We start from the raw sequence: 15,009 nt of genomic DNA, 5'->3' as shown, positions 1-15,009 counted from the left end.
TCTCCCCCGAAGCTTGGCTCCGTTGGCAGCCAGCCCCCCATCTTTAGGTGATTTCCAAAAGTCACCGCAGTAACATAAAGTGGGTTGTGGTTGAAAGGGACTTGTTCTGAATTACAAGACCCTCGTTTCACCCCTTGGCTCTGACTGAAGTGATTTCAGAAACTGAGGACAAGAGACCAAATATTACAAAAAAACATGCTCTTCTTTCTCCTCCAGTTCAGGAAATTCCAAAGGTTTGAGCAGCTCTGAGCCAGGAATGGGGATGAAGACCAAATATACACTTCCTGTGATGAATCACATCGTCTCAGGTAGCCTGCAGGGTGCTTCGATACCCTTTACCTGGGGATTGGCATAATCAATGGCTGCTTGATCTTAGACCCCAGAGAAAGCTGCCTCCACAGAAGAATTCGTTAGAATTCTTTGTCATACTGGACAATGAAAATTATGTAACTTATTGTGTTTCTTTTTTGCTTCATTGCCAGAAATCTTAAAACCAAATTTCTTAGATCTTATAATATGTTCAACTCTGATGCCAGCAAATGCCTGCTCCTTCTGCCACCTTCAGATGGACTCTGAGCTGTTCCTGTCCTATACGTCAAGTCTTGTTTTGGTGTTGGAAACAGCCTACTCAGGAAGAGAGTGGGGCACAAATTATAATGAAAATCTTTTTTTCAATCAGCTTTTAAAAGGATGGGATCAATCTACAACCAGAATTCAGGTGTAAGACCAAAAAGCCATGAACACAGACTAAGAGACAAGTCAAGCAGTAAAGAGGGACAGCTGATGGATATTACTTTTTTAAAAAAGGAAAATCTGGGATGCTTGGGTGGCTCAGCAGTTGAGCATCTGCCTTTGGCCCAGGGCGTGATCCTGGAGTCCCAGGATTGAGTCCCACATCCGGCTTCCTGCATGGAGCCCGCTTCTCCCTCTATGTCTCTGCCTCCCTCTCTCTGTGTCTCTCGTGAATAAATAAATTCTTAAAAAAAAAAAAAAAGGAAAATCTATGTACATTCACTTATTCTGCTATCATAAACAATGCTGCAATGAATACCTATGTGCATAAACCTCTGATTTGTTCTTGAATGTATATTTCTGGAAGTGAAATGATTGCCCTTCTGGCGTAACGATTCTCAAGGGCAAATTAATTTGCTCTTGTGTATGAGGATGTTTTGGGTCACAAGAGATGCAGTGTAACAACACAGTGGCCAGGACTCGACTCTAGACTCTGGTTCCGCTGGGTTCTGGCTGGCTTCAAGTCCTCACTCCCCTACTGAGTAGAATTAAAAGTTTACTTTGAGGGGATCCCTGGCTGGGTCAGCAGTTTAGCGCCTGCCTTCGGCCCAGGTCCTGGAGACCCGGGATCGAGTCCCACATGGAGCCTGCTTCTCCCTCTGCCTGTGTCTCTGCCTCTCTCTGTGTCTCTCATGAATAAATAAATAAAATCTTTAAAAAAAAATAAAAGTTTACTTTGAGAGGTGATAGTAAACACGATGGTGTACTCAGAAAAAAATAGAAACGAAATAGCAAGGGAACATAAGAACTAGAAAGCATAGAACAAAATGAAAGATGCAAACCCAAACACAACCATTAGGACAATAAACGTGGGTGGGTTAAGCTTGCCTGGAGTAGAAGACAGTGATTCTCAAATTGGGCCCGAAGCCATGCGTGAGACTGACTGCTTCGTCACCTTCAGCTGCCTCATGTCTGTGAAATCTGGCCCCCACGTCCAACTCACCCCAGACTCTCCCCTTGTCGTGGCGTGTAGATGGTCCCTCAACCCAATGGAGTCTCTTCAGCCCTTGTCTTTCTTAACTTCTTTGAACTGTCTGGTGCTATTAGCCGCATCCTTCTTCTTGACACAGGCTTATATAAAATTGCATGTTTTCTGGTTTTCTTCCTATCTCTCTGCCTACCCTTTCTAAGTATCTTTTTCCTTTGCCCATCTCTCTCTCTCTCTCTCTCTCTCTCTCTCTCTCTTTTTCCTTTGCCCATCTCTTTAATGTTGGCACTCTTCCTCGGGGGTCTGCCCTAGATTATTTTTCTTTCTCTCTTTCTGTAAACTCTCCTAAAGCTTTGATAATCACTCACATGCTGATGGATCCCAAATCTAGAATTCCAGTCCTGGTCTCAGGGGAGATCCTGAGCTCCAGATCTGTATGTCCAACTGCATATTGGACGTTTCTACTTAGGAATTTCGTAGGAACCTCAAACTCAACATTGCCCAACTGAATCTGTCATTTCTCCCATTTCTTTCTCCTGCTACTAGTAAGTGGTACCACCTGGCTGCTAAAGTTGGAAATCTGGGATCCAGCTTTGAGTCCTTCTCCCTTAAGCACCCACATCAAATGGACCAGCCTCTCCTAAATGTTTTCCAAAGTCCATTTGCTTCTTTGGAAGCCCACTGCCCTTTCTTGCCTGGCCTACCGAGCAGCTTTGGAAATGGCCTCCCTACATTAGTCATGCTACACTACAACCCAGTGTCTACGGTGTCCCAGAGTGCTGCTTCTATCACAAAAACATTGACCGTGACACTTCCCTGCCTAACGTCCTTCTGAGACAAGTCCCTTTGTGACCTGCCACTGAATTTCTTTTGTCTCGAGTGTGCCTTACTCTCTTTACACTCATGCTGTTCCTTTGCTCTAAGGTATTATTTACACCACTCTCCTTAGCTTACTTCCTCTCATAATTCAGCTTTCAGATTCAATGTCACTTTCTCAGGAAAATCTAAAGTAGTTCAGGCTTCCTGGCCATGTGCTTCATTATGACTATAAAATTTCTCTATGGGATCCCTGGGTGGCGCAGTGGTTTAGTGCCTGTCTTTGGCCCAGGGCGCGATCCTGGAGACCCGGGATCGAATCCCACGTCGGGCTCCCAGTGCATGGAGCCTGCTTCTCCCTCTGCCTATGTCTCTGCCTCTCTCTCTCTCTCTCTGTGTGACTATCATAAATAAATAAAAATTTAAAATAAAAAAAATAAAAAAATAAAATTTCTCTATGATTTATTGTAAAACTTGAAATTTCTTAATTGCCCTGTTTCCCTGTTGGACTGCAGGGTCCATGGAGACAGGAACCATGTCTATCTTTTTCACCATCATGTGCACTAGCATTTGACCCTGAGCCCATCATTAGATGCTCAGTAAACAGTTACTGAATACATGGAAAGACATGCAAAGATGTGTCCTCTTCACATTGCTCAAAATGGCAGAAAAACCTAGAAAATACCTAATTTTCTAACATGAAGGGATAAGTTCAATGAAGTATGACCCTTCGTATATTGAATTACCCATGCGGTCCAGTCATTAGGAATATCATGGTAAAAAAAATATTCAGTGACATTTGGAAAGATGTTTCTCATGCACTGTTAGGTGAGGATGACAGTAGTGCATACAGGGAGTCTGATCATGGTTTTGCTCTTGTGTTTTTAATTTTCCCTGAGAATTCTTATACTCTTGCGTCTACCTTTCTATTTATTCTGTTATTTTTCTTCTCAGCTTGTTTTCATCCTGTGGCTGTCTGCTCATGTTTTGTGAAAGACCGCTCTTCCTCCATGGTATCAAGGATGCTAAACAGTTTCCCTGTATTTTCTTCTTGCATCCTGCTGTAGCCTGCATTTTCAGGAATTTGTCCCTTCTTCTTGTTCGTTAGTTAGGGAGGAAGGGATATGTCCCTTCTCTTATTCAGTAGCATTTTTTCATAGGCTCCATTTTTTTTTTCTCTTTTTACTTACTTGGATTGAATGAAACAATTATCTCTTGCTTGGGAGATAATAGCATCCTTTTCTTAGATCAACAGCTTGAGAGGAGGTTGGTGTGAATAGTTTCCAGTCGAATTCTGAGTTCTAGAGGACTCTAGTACAGCTTTGCTCACTGAGGTGACATCTTCAACACCTACTGCCTGGCTCTTTGATTCTGTGACCCCATATGGTACATAACAACTTCAATTCCTTTTCCATTAAAAGGAACCAAGGCTTCTAGGGGAAAACACTGATTCCAGGTCTAGGTTGGAAACATACAAAATAAACCTGAACTTCTCGTCATACCAGATAGTGAAGATTATATGCATCAGAAGGACTCAGGAACTGATTCGAAGGGGCTTTCAATGCTAGTGATGGATAATTTGAACATCTGTCAGGATAGTTGCAATGGATGGAAACACATCACATAATTAAGTCCGTGAGTTCACGATACTACCGCCCCCTCCAAGCCCTGATTGGTCTCTGTGGGAGGGTGCTAGAGACCAACTCATTATTTTAAATCAAGGTAGGAAATCAAGCATTTATATTGCCTTTCCTGTATGAACTGTATCACCGAGAAACCAAATACAGATTGTAGAGATTTTCTTTTTATAGAAGCATTACAGTCAATAAATGAAGAAGGAAAGATAGAATTATAATCATTTTGCGACCCGTAATGTAATAATGGATCTAGACTTCAATCACCAACAGCTGCTAACAATCGCATAAAAAGAGATGCCCGCAGACCCGAAGGGACTCCTGGTGGACAAAAACAGCAGCATCTATCAAGTAGTCTTGCCAAAAAGAAAATCTAACAGACCTGATCAAGCCTCTAGATTCAATTCCCTTTTTACAGGAAATTCGGAAGATCAGAAACGTGTTAAACATCTCACCGCCACCAACACAAGGATGCGATCATCAAAATCCAGACTGAGGGAAGCTCTCCCCTCTCCCCTCAACGAACAACTTCCCAGAAGACATATAATGGGAAAGGGAGAAAGTATAGGGTCTAAAAAGACACATCCCCAATGTATGGCCTGGATCCTGAGTCAAATTGTTTTAAAAAGTCATATTTATCAGACGGTTGAGAATCTGAGCACTGATGGGATTTCCTACAATATTAAGAAATTATATTAACTGCTGGGCTGATGATGATATTGTGTTAATGGGGAAAAAAAGTCTGTATTTTTGGGGGCGCCTGGGTGGTTCCATTGGTTGGGTGTCTGCCTTCAGCTCAGGTCGTGATCCCAGGGTCCTGGGGTGGGGCGGGGAGCCTGGAAGTAGGGTTCTCTGCTCAGCAGGGAGCCTGCTTTCTTTCTCTCCCTCTGCTCCTCCCCACTGTGCTCTCCCTTTCAAATAAATAAAATCTTTTTCAAAAAGTCTTTATTTTTAAAGTTACATACTAAAATGTTTATAGGCAAAATGATAGGCTGTTGAGAGTCTGTTTCAAAAGGTTTTGGGAAAAAATGGTATTGGGGTAGGGTAGTGAATGGAATATAATAGAAACAAGATTGGCCGTGAATGGATCATTGTTGAACTGGGTGATAGGAACACCCTAGAGGGGGACGCCTGGGTGGCTCAGCCGTTGAGCATCTGCCCTTAGCTCAGGTCCTGATCCCAGGTCAGGGGATCGAGTCCCACATTGGGCTCCCTGTGAGGAGCCTGCTTCTCTTTCTATGTCTCTGCCTCTCTCTGTGTTTCTCATGAATAAATAAATAAATAAATAAATAAATAAATAAATAAATAAATAATAAATAATTATTTTTTTAAAAAGGAACACCCTAGGGATCCTTGGGTGGCGCAGCGGTTTGGCGCCTGCCTTTGGCCCAGGGCGCGATCCTGGAGACCCGGGATCGAATCCCACATCGGGCTCCCGGTGCATGGAGCCTGCTTCTCCCTCTGCCTGTGTCTCTGCCTCTCTCTCTCTCTCTCTCTGTGACTATCATAAATAAATAAAAATTAAAAAAAAAAAAGGAACACCCTAGAGGCTATTATATGATTATACTAGCCTGCTAATTTTCCGCATCTGATATTCTCTATAGTGAAAAGTTTAAAAAATTGCAATAATCCAAAAACATTCAATGAACTAGCCTCCTGACACTTGACTCTAATACACAGTGCTTGTGCCCTTCCAGTACAAGGGGATCAAGCTAAGATCAAGCCAAGTCAAAATGTACCTTGAAAATCCTTTAAATTTCCCACAAAGTAAGTAAATAAGGCATTGTGTACAAACCCTGTAGAGTGATTTTTATGCACATTAGATTTGAAAAACAAAAGGAAGATCCAAAAACTTGGAATACTTTCTCCACTTGTTTTCCAGGACACCACTGTCTCTTGATTCTCCTCCCACCTAGCTACTTCTTTGCTGCTTTCCCGTCATCCTCCTCTCCATGTCCGAGTGCCCCAGGGAGCAGTTCTCAGATCGCATTTCTATCTACCCTAACTTCCTAGTGAATTCATCAAGCCTTATTTCTTTAAATAATGTCTGTAAACTGATGACTCCCAGATTTCTATCTCTAGCTCAGAATCATTCCCCTGAATGCCAGATTAATTTATCCAATTGCCTACTTGACATGTCCATCTGGAAGTCTAATAAGCATCTCAAATTAACATATTTGAAACAGAATTCTTGATTTCTAAATCCTTCCCATCTTGCTCCCCCTCCAGTGCTCCTCTTCCCTATAAATGGCACCAGTTGCTCAGGCCAAAAGCTTTAGAGCTGTCCTTAATGCCCCCCTTTTCCTCTCACATCCCATAGTCAGTCTTTCATTAAACCCTATTTGTTCTTCCTTAAAATATATCCAGAATCCAATCACTTCTTAACTACTTTTGCCTGGATTATTTCCGTAGTTTTGCCACTGCTCTTCTGGCTTCTATTCTTGCCCCACTTACTGTTTGTTCTCAAACCTAGCAACCAAGTGGTCTTACATAGATCACATTTACTGCTTCTCTCCAAATCTGCCCATTGTGTCCCATCTCAGAGGAAAATCCAAAGTCTTAATGTGGTTTATGAAGCCTTTCAAAGTATTGTGCAGTGAACTCCACTACTTTCCATGACCCGCCTACCCCGCTGACCTTGTGTCTATTATGTTTCGCTGCCTTGGCTCCAGCCCCACTGACTTCACTGCTGTTCCTTGAACCTGCCAAGCACCCTACCACCCCGAGACCTGCACCTTCCTGTGCTGCTTTGCTCAATTCTCACATTAAAACCTCCCATAACATACACACACACTCCTTAGCACTTTCTCCCCACTTATTCTGCTTTATTTTTTCTACAACGCCTGTCCTCTGGTCCACTACACATTTTTCATTTATTATCTATCTTCTCTATGGGAGTGTAAACTCTTTAAGAATTGGAAATGTGTGGGATCCCTGGGTGGCGCAGCGGTTTGGCGCCTGCCTTTGGCCCAGGGCGTGATCCTGGAGACCCGGGATCGGGTCCCACGTCGGGCTCCCGGTGCATGGAGCCTGCTTCTCCCTCTGCCTGTGTCTCTGCCTCTCTCTCTCTCTCTATCATGAATAAATAAATAAAATCTTTAAAAAATAAAAAAATAATAAAAAAAAAGAATTGGAAATGTGTTTTGTTCACTCACTGCCTACAATAGTTCTTGGTACGGAGAGAGAGAGAGGCCCACGACATTACCTGAATGGGAAAATCAGAGAGGGAAGGGACAAGAAGAAAGTCTAGATGCCGATGGTAGGCATGAGATATTGAAGACCCCCCTTAAATCTCAGCAGTGAGCAGGGGATGGGTGGGGAATCTAGAAGTGCTCCTGCTCGTCACCAGGTTTACTCCATTGCATCTTAAACTCCTCAAAGGCTGCCATGCTGTGATATGCTCTGGGGAGAAGCTTATGTTTCAAGAACCCAAGGGATCCTCAGTCCGACCATTTGTTGGAGCCAAATCCCTCCAACAATCCCATGAGTGAGGAAGTGGGTCCTTCCTCGTTGAGTCTTAAGATGACCATGTCTTCGGGGCTCCTGGGAGGCTCAGTCGGTTAAGTGCCTGCCTTTGGTTTATGTCATGATCCCAGGGTCCTGGGATTGAGCCTTATGTTGGGCTCCCTGCTCAGCAGAGAGTATGCTTCTCTCTCTCTCCCTCTGTGTGCTTTCCTTCTCTTTCTCTCTCTCAAAGAAATAAAGAAAGAAAAATATAAATCTTTAAAAAAAAAAAAGGGTGACTATAGCTTTGTGAGAGGCCTACGGCCGGAGCACCCAGCTAAGCCATTCCTGGACTCCAACCCACAGGAACTGTGGGAAAATACATGTTGTCTTAAGCCCCTACGTTTTGGGGTAGTTTGTTACACAGCAATAGTTAGGAAGACAGAGTTTGGTTTAGTGACTGGACCAGAAATTCCTTGAAAGCAGCGACTGTTTACTCAGTGCTTGCCAGACGAATAGTTCTTAAATGACTGGATGACTTAGAGTTTTAATCTTTTTCCGAGTCTGTGTGTATTTTAGGGGAGAGTTGGGGAAAGCTACCTCGGGCGGCTGCTGACTAGACGCTACTTTCAATGTGGTGCCTCTCAGGGCCCCGACCTGTCCGAGGTTAGGATGCCACAGACAGAAGAGGGCTTCCTCCGTCCGTCCTGCCTCCCAGCGGCCCGGAGCGGGGCACCAGCAGGGAGGGAATGATGGTCCCCAGTGACAACGGCCCCCTCATTAGAAATCTGAGCGCTGCTCTTCGTAGGCCACAACCTGTGGTTCAAGCTGCTGGACTATTTCCCTCTTCAGTTAAGATTCACAGGCCTCTGCAGTGGGAAGGATGCGTCGGGGAGGGGACATCCGTGAAGCCGGTAATGCCAGGGCCCAGGTCGCCAGCATTTAAGTCCCTCGTTTTGAACCTCAACAGAGAGTGTGACAAGACAAGAAGAGATTCAGTGCGTCAACTCTTGGGCCCAAGCATCTGAGTTTTCCAACTGCACAGGACACGGGCAACACCTACACGGGGAGAGTGGACCCTTTCATCAGAAAGCTGAGCGAGCCTCAAAGTGAAGGTTCCTTATTGTACAGTCAGAGGCTCAGAGAGGACGGCTGGGCTCAGCCAAGTCATGTGGGCAGCGGCGGGCTGACGGGGAAGCTAAAAAGCGCCGGATGTGAACATTTCCCTTTATACCCCGGTCTCTTCTAGGTGGATGATGTGAAAGCTCAGGAGAAAGATGGTTAGGTCAGGATCTTTCCACTGAGTCCCACATTCCATATTCCAGGAAAGGATCTCTACTCTCTATGGGGTATGTGCTGGGGCCCCGGAGATTGAGAGAATGCAGCTGCTTGGCTTTTTTTACTCAAATTTGTATGCTTCTCTAGCACATGATTGCTAACACTGCCAGGGCCGGACAAGCCTAGTTCTAATTTTTTGAGGTACAAAAAAAAAAAAAAAAAGATTTTCTAATCTGCTTTCTCTGAGGAGGGCTTAGTGATGCATCACCCAGCTGGGCAGGGCGGAGTGTTCTATCCCTGCTAAAACTGGAATTGTGCAAGGGTGTGGGGATGGGTTTGAGACCTGGGGCACAGGAAGTAGATTTGAGAGGGGCTACCCCTGGAGTGGAGCGGGTTAGTTAGTATAGTTAATAGCAGGGAGCCCGGGGGTGGGGGGAGGCAACTCTGTGGAGGGGGACTCTGATACTCAGGCCAATGGGGAGAGGGGCTAGAAAACTCTGACAAGGACAGAGCTTGGGCTGAGCATTTGGAGGGTAGATCCAAGGCTTCATATGGATTGACCCCTCTTTGTCCTGCCACCCAGTTGCTCTCCAGGTTAACATGTGAAGTCATTCAGGTCTTCCTCTGCGGGGACCTGAGCATGTCCATGAAGCTCTGGGAAACCAGAATTTGGAAATCAATACTTTATTTATTTTTAAGCAATCTTGATAGCTTCTGGAGTTCTTTCTGGGCCTTGACTATGATTTGATTCATTTATTCATGTATTCATCCGTTGAATAAATTTCTTGAGCACCCTCTTTGTGTCATGTGCTGTTCTATAAAAGTGGGGAAGACCTGTGAGTTCTGTAGGTCTGTGGAGCTTACTTTTGTGTGGGGATGATATGGATTTAGTACCATCCAAAAGGATGGGTCCTGCTGGCTCATCAGCTCCCATGGGCAGCTCTATTCCGATAGTCAGCACAGATGTGATTTTCCGAGTGGATAGCTATTCTTGAATATAAACAGCTGTGCATCAGCATGTCGAAAAGCTTCCTTAAAGGAATGCTTTCTCTTGTCTGATACTTTGAAGCTTCAGAGAAAGACACTTTAGTCCAGGCATCGGGAAACTCTGTGCTGGCAAAGGGGGACGCAGGAGAAACTCTCAGAACACCTGTAGCTGAGTTTAGCTTGACGCTGACCCCACCGATTTTGTCATTAGGGACGTAAAAACATCCCTCAGCCTCCACCCCACTGTCCCTCCACCATCATAGTTGGGTCTGCTGGACTTGAGGCATGAGGTTCATTAAGGATCAAAGCAACAGATTTAAGGAATTCATTCATTCCTGGATAGTGTCTTGGAATATGACGGCACTGTTAAGCTTCTAGAATCCAGGCAAACCGGCTTGATCTGAAGTGATGTCTGAGAGGAACATGGGCTCAAATGGCAGCCCCCAAACTGTTGAGAACGGCTTTTTACCTCTGGCTGCACATTAGAATGGGCCAGAGAATTTAAAAAATTACCCACACCCAAGTCCAATGCAGCTCAGTTAAGCCAGTAGCTCTGAACGGGGTCCTGGTCATTTACTTTACCTTTTTGTTTTGTTCTGTTTTTTAAATCCCAGTGATGCTGATGCGCAGCCAGATTCAGGAACCACTGCTCTACGTGGGAGGCAGGCCTAGTCTGTCGGAGGGCAAAGGTAAGTCAAACAGGCTACGTGTACATGCCAGGGGGACGTTCAGGCTCACCAGTACGTTGGTCGATAGGTCTGAGTTTCAAAAGCAAATTTCCAAAGTTCAAGTCACCTTTCCTGTGGCTAGAAACCTTTAAAAACTGTAAAAGCAAACTTTTAGCTCCAAGGCAGATTTGAAGTTTAAAATTTAAAGCTGGCAAAGCTGTGTCATCCTGCAGAAAGGAATATTTTAAATTCCTGGAGAGCGTGTCAGAATGTTCAAAGGATAATAATAATAGGTAAAAGCTGACTGATGTCTAGAGGCAAGCAGGCAGCAAGGTTTGACGGGCTCATGGTTACCCCCAAACCTCCAGACTCTCTCTCCATCTTCTTCATAGAAATAAACAATTATGGATTGGGAAGGCCAAGCCCTCACCTGGCAAAAGGATGGTGTGGGGAACATCTCTGCTGGAGGGCCAGCTAATCTTGCTGGGACAATTTAGATAAGGAGGCACTTAGCATTTCTTGGAACAGTCTGTACCGCTGCGGCTGGGTTGGTGTAAGAAGTGTGTATCCTTGGGTCGAGCTGAAAACAGCAAATACGCCCCTTCAGCTGTAGGTCTGCCCTGTTGCAGTGTTGGGGCACTTGTGCCTGCCAGGCCCACTCCCCATGTGCTCTCTTCTCTAGGCCACGTCCTCAGTTTCTCTGACATTCTCGGCGTAAGACGGTTTCCAGATCCCTCAAAACTATCAAAATTTGTCAATGTGCTTCTCACCACGTGACACCCAGAGCCAAACAAGGGCCGTGAAACACCCCTTGTTTGTTGTATCAAAAAGTATCAAGATGTACCAAGGATTCTCTGTGATTTGGGGGTGGGGGGGAGCGGGAGGGTGCAGGCTGGGGCAGCAAGACCCTGGCAGGGGCCTGCAGGAGGTGTGGATCTCCAGTGGCCGGAACCATGCGGTCAGAGAAGGACAGACGAGATTTAGCGCCAATTTGGTACCAAGGATTGGACGTAACTACCACTTTGTAGTTTGGGTTCAATTGCCCCCTAAGTTTTGCTAGTCAACATCCTGAAAACGCGTGGTCTGCTCTGTGCCTTGTCTCTGTAACGCGGAAAAGGAGGGGGGCCCGTCGGTGGAAAGTAACGGAGAGCAAAGGTAAGAAAGTGCTCCCCTTGCAGGGGGCAGAAGGAACCCCGTGGGTCCCTCTGCGGTGCAGGCTGGCGACAAACAGAGGTGACATGGGGTGACTGGGGGGTGCCCGGCCCGACGCTGCTGGAACACTCTGGAAGGCGGGAAGGGATTGAGACCAATAGTGGGTGTCGGTGGCCGCAGAGAGAGAGCGGCGGGGCCTGGGGCTGCAGGAGGCCCCGAGCAGCAGAGGCTCCGAAGTCACTTCTTAGAGAAGCCAGGAGAAGGCGGCCTGGCCCCCCACACCTGTCGTCGGCTCCTGCCGGGGGGGGGCGGCCTAGCGGGTACTTTCAAGATGCCTGGCCTTGGAGGCGAGGTCAGTGGGTCACGGGGGGCAGAGGCCGAGGCGGCTTGGTCCCTTGGAGGGTGGGGGTGGCCGGCGGAGCTGGGCCCGGGCTGGGGCAGGGCCGCACGGCACGCCGTTGCCTCCTGGCCTGGGGCCGAGGGCCGAGGGGTGCTCAGAAATGACGTGATTGCTGCAGTCGGAGTAGTTGGGCCTGGAGAGCGTCTCCGCAGCGAGCATGTTCTTCTGCGTCTCACCGCAGAAAGGGCCTGTGTCGGGGAGAGGCTGGGGGGCCGGGGTCCCCTGGGTCGTGGGGCCGAGCATCCCCCAGGAGGGGCCTCTGACCCAGGCTGACCCGACTCAGGGCGCCCGAGCTCCCAGTCGTCCTGTTGGGTCCCCAATACAGCAGCATAGAAAATCACCTTATAATAGAAGGCTTTCTGGTTTCGTGGGGCTCGACGGCTGACAAGGGGACATCTGATCTGATTTTCTTCCTCGAACTTCATCATCCTGAAATACAGAGACAAGAGACAATGAACACATAAACCGGGGGTGCAGGGGTTGGGGCAGCTGGTTTCCCTGGCTGCAGTACCTGGATTCCTGAGCTCTGTCCTGGCTTGCCTGACACCTCAAACGTGGGGACGCCGGCGTTTGGAAACAAATACACACAAAGGACTTCCCTGAATGGATATTTTCCTTTTAGGGGGGAAAAAAACCCACCTATTCTTCATGCTATTTCTTTCTTTTTTTTTTTTTTTTAAGATTTTATTTATTTATTTGAGAGAGAGAGCGCGTGCACACAAGTGGGGCGGAGGGGCAGGGGGAGAGGGAGAAGCACACAGGAGGCCTGATGCGGGACTCGATCCCAGGACCCGGGATCATGACCTGAGCCGAAGGCAGACGCCCACCCACTGAGCCACCCAGGGGCCCCGGTGCTATTTATTACACTGCAGGGAGCCGACATTTACCTCGAATGGGTCCTCACAAATCCTGTCATAGCAAAGGACCCAGATGGAGCCCGGCAAAATCCACAATGTCTCCAACGTCAGACTCTCCGGCTTCAGAGAGGAAGGGAGCAGGCTTGGAAGTGGAATCTCTTGGGACAGACGTCCGCCTGCCAGGAATTACTCTGCTGGGAGGAGAACTTGCGTTCCCTGAACCAGTGTAAGCGCCCGGAGTGGGCCTGTGGGCCGGGCGTGGATCACGTCCTCCCGGGTTGGGCAAGCACCACGATGCTGTGTTCAGCGGCGGCTGTTAGGGGGAGCAGGGCCCCTAAGGGCTCTAACTCGGTAGGGGAGGCAGCTCCAGCCCGCCAGATGTGGTCGGGCCCATGTAGCGTGATGCCAGCAGATGCCGGGACCCTCATGCCCAGGATTGGGGCCACCCGAGCCGCAGCTCGGGCTACCTCCCTGCTCCCCACATTAGGGTCTCTGTGTTCCCTCATGGTCTTCTCCTGCCCTCTGGTTTCAGAGAGCGCGAGTCCGCGTGACCTCTCCAGCAGCTGGCCTTTCTCTTCTTCTTTCTCGATCCCCCCCTTTTCCCACCCACATACCTAGTTCTGGCCCTTTTGTTCAGCCCATCTCTCTCTCCGCTCTTCTCAGACTCCCCTCACTTGCCCTGGTTCCACGGCACCCCAGCCTCCTCGGGGGGCACTTTCCTCTATCGGTTCACCCCATCTGCTCCCTGCAAACCCCCCCCCCACTCCCGTGCAGGAGTGACCCAGCACCTCCGTCATAGAGACTCGTGTCCCAGGAGCTGGCCGTCTTCCTCTTCCGTCACCCCTTGAAAGGAAGGGGCGTGCTATCCCCCTTTCCTTTTTACCTTCCTCCAGGCTAGACTGTGGAGGGACAGTGGGAACAGTCATTTCAGATCCGAGATAGAAACCATTTGCTCAAGATGACAGAGCAAAACAAGTGGGAAGGGGCATGGGTCCCCACGAAGGCGGCATGGCCTTATTAGCCCTGTTTTTTTTTTTTTCTTTTTTTAAAGATTTTATTTATTTATTCATGAGAGAGAGAGAGGCAGAGGGAGAAGCAGGCTCCCTGCGGGAAGCCCAACACCAAACTGGATCCCAGGACCCCGGGATCACGCCCTGAGCCAAAGGCAGACGCTCACCCACTGAGCCACCCACGGGCCCCAGCCCTGAACTCCTTATGCTGGCCTGTTGTGTGACGAAATACAGTTGACACTGTCGTCTGACCTTTATGACAGCAGTCAAATCTATATTCTTACAGAATAAGCCTCATCGTGTCAATGCAAACTTCTTCAAAGTGCCAATCCCAGGGTCCTTTTCTCACACCCTACTGTTCTTCATCTCCCTGTAGCACTGGGCACCATCGATGCCCGTTCTTCCCGAAGCTTCCTCCTCCTCCTGCTCCCCTGCTAGCACACAATCCTGATGTCCCCCCCACCCCTCTGCTGGTTCCTTCTCTATCTCGGAGGCTTCCCGTTCTCCATCCCTCCCTTAACCATGGCCATTCTCCACTGACTTTCTCCTCCAGGTTCAGTGCCCTCCTTTGCTAAGCTGATTCCAACTCATAGTTTCACCCCTTTCTGCAGACCTTCCCAGGGCCCCTGGGTCCGCCTCCTGGCCAGGTGCAGATACGTAGCACACGGCAGTGGGGCTGGTTAAGAGCGTAGACTTTCTTTTCTTTTTTTTTTTTTTTTTAATTTTTTTATTTATTTATGATAGTCACACACACAGAGAGAGAGAGAGAGAGAGGCAGAGATACAGGCAGAGGGAGAAGCAGGCTCCATGCACCGGGAGCCCGACGTGGGATTCGATCCCGGATCTCCAGGATCGCACCCTGGGCCAAAGGCAGGCGCCAAACCGCTGCGCCACCCAGGGATCCCAAGAGCGTAGACTTTCTAAAGCCAGACCATCCTCTTGGAATCCCGGGTCTGTCACTTACTGCGGGATCTTGGACAAGTTATCTAACTTCTCTCTGCCTCAGTTTCCTCATGGACAAAAGGAAGAGAATAAGAGGACTT

The 15,009-nt window shown here is 47.8% G+C and overlaps 1 protein-coding gene across 1 annotated transcript in view; it reads left to right on the top strand.

The window, feature by feature from the left end:
* Nucleotides 1-15,009, top strand: part of ZNF148 (zinc finger protein 148) — a 169,538-nt gene that overhangs the window by 8,977 nt on the left and 145,552 nt on the right. The window contains exon 2 of the mRNA XM_072727989.1: nucleotides 10,494-10,568. The gene's annotated coding sequence lies outside the window, so the exon portion shown is untranslated. The remainder of the gene's footprint in view (nucleotides 1-10,493; nucleotides 10,569-15,009) is intronic.

This window comes from Vulpes vulpes, chromosome 1, assembly GCF_048418805.1.
Source record: "Vulpes vulpes isolate BD-2025 chromosome 1, VulVul3, whole genome shotgun sequence".
In the NCBI taxonomy this organism is placed as follows: Eukaryota; Metazoa; Chordata; class Mammalia; order Carnivora; family Canidae; genus Vulpes; species Vulpes vulpes.
The sequence above is the reverse complement of the archived record's forward strand: the minus strand, read 5'-3'. Positions and strand labels throughout refer to the sequence as shown.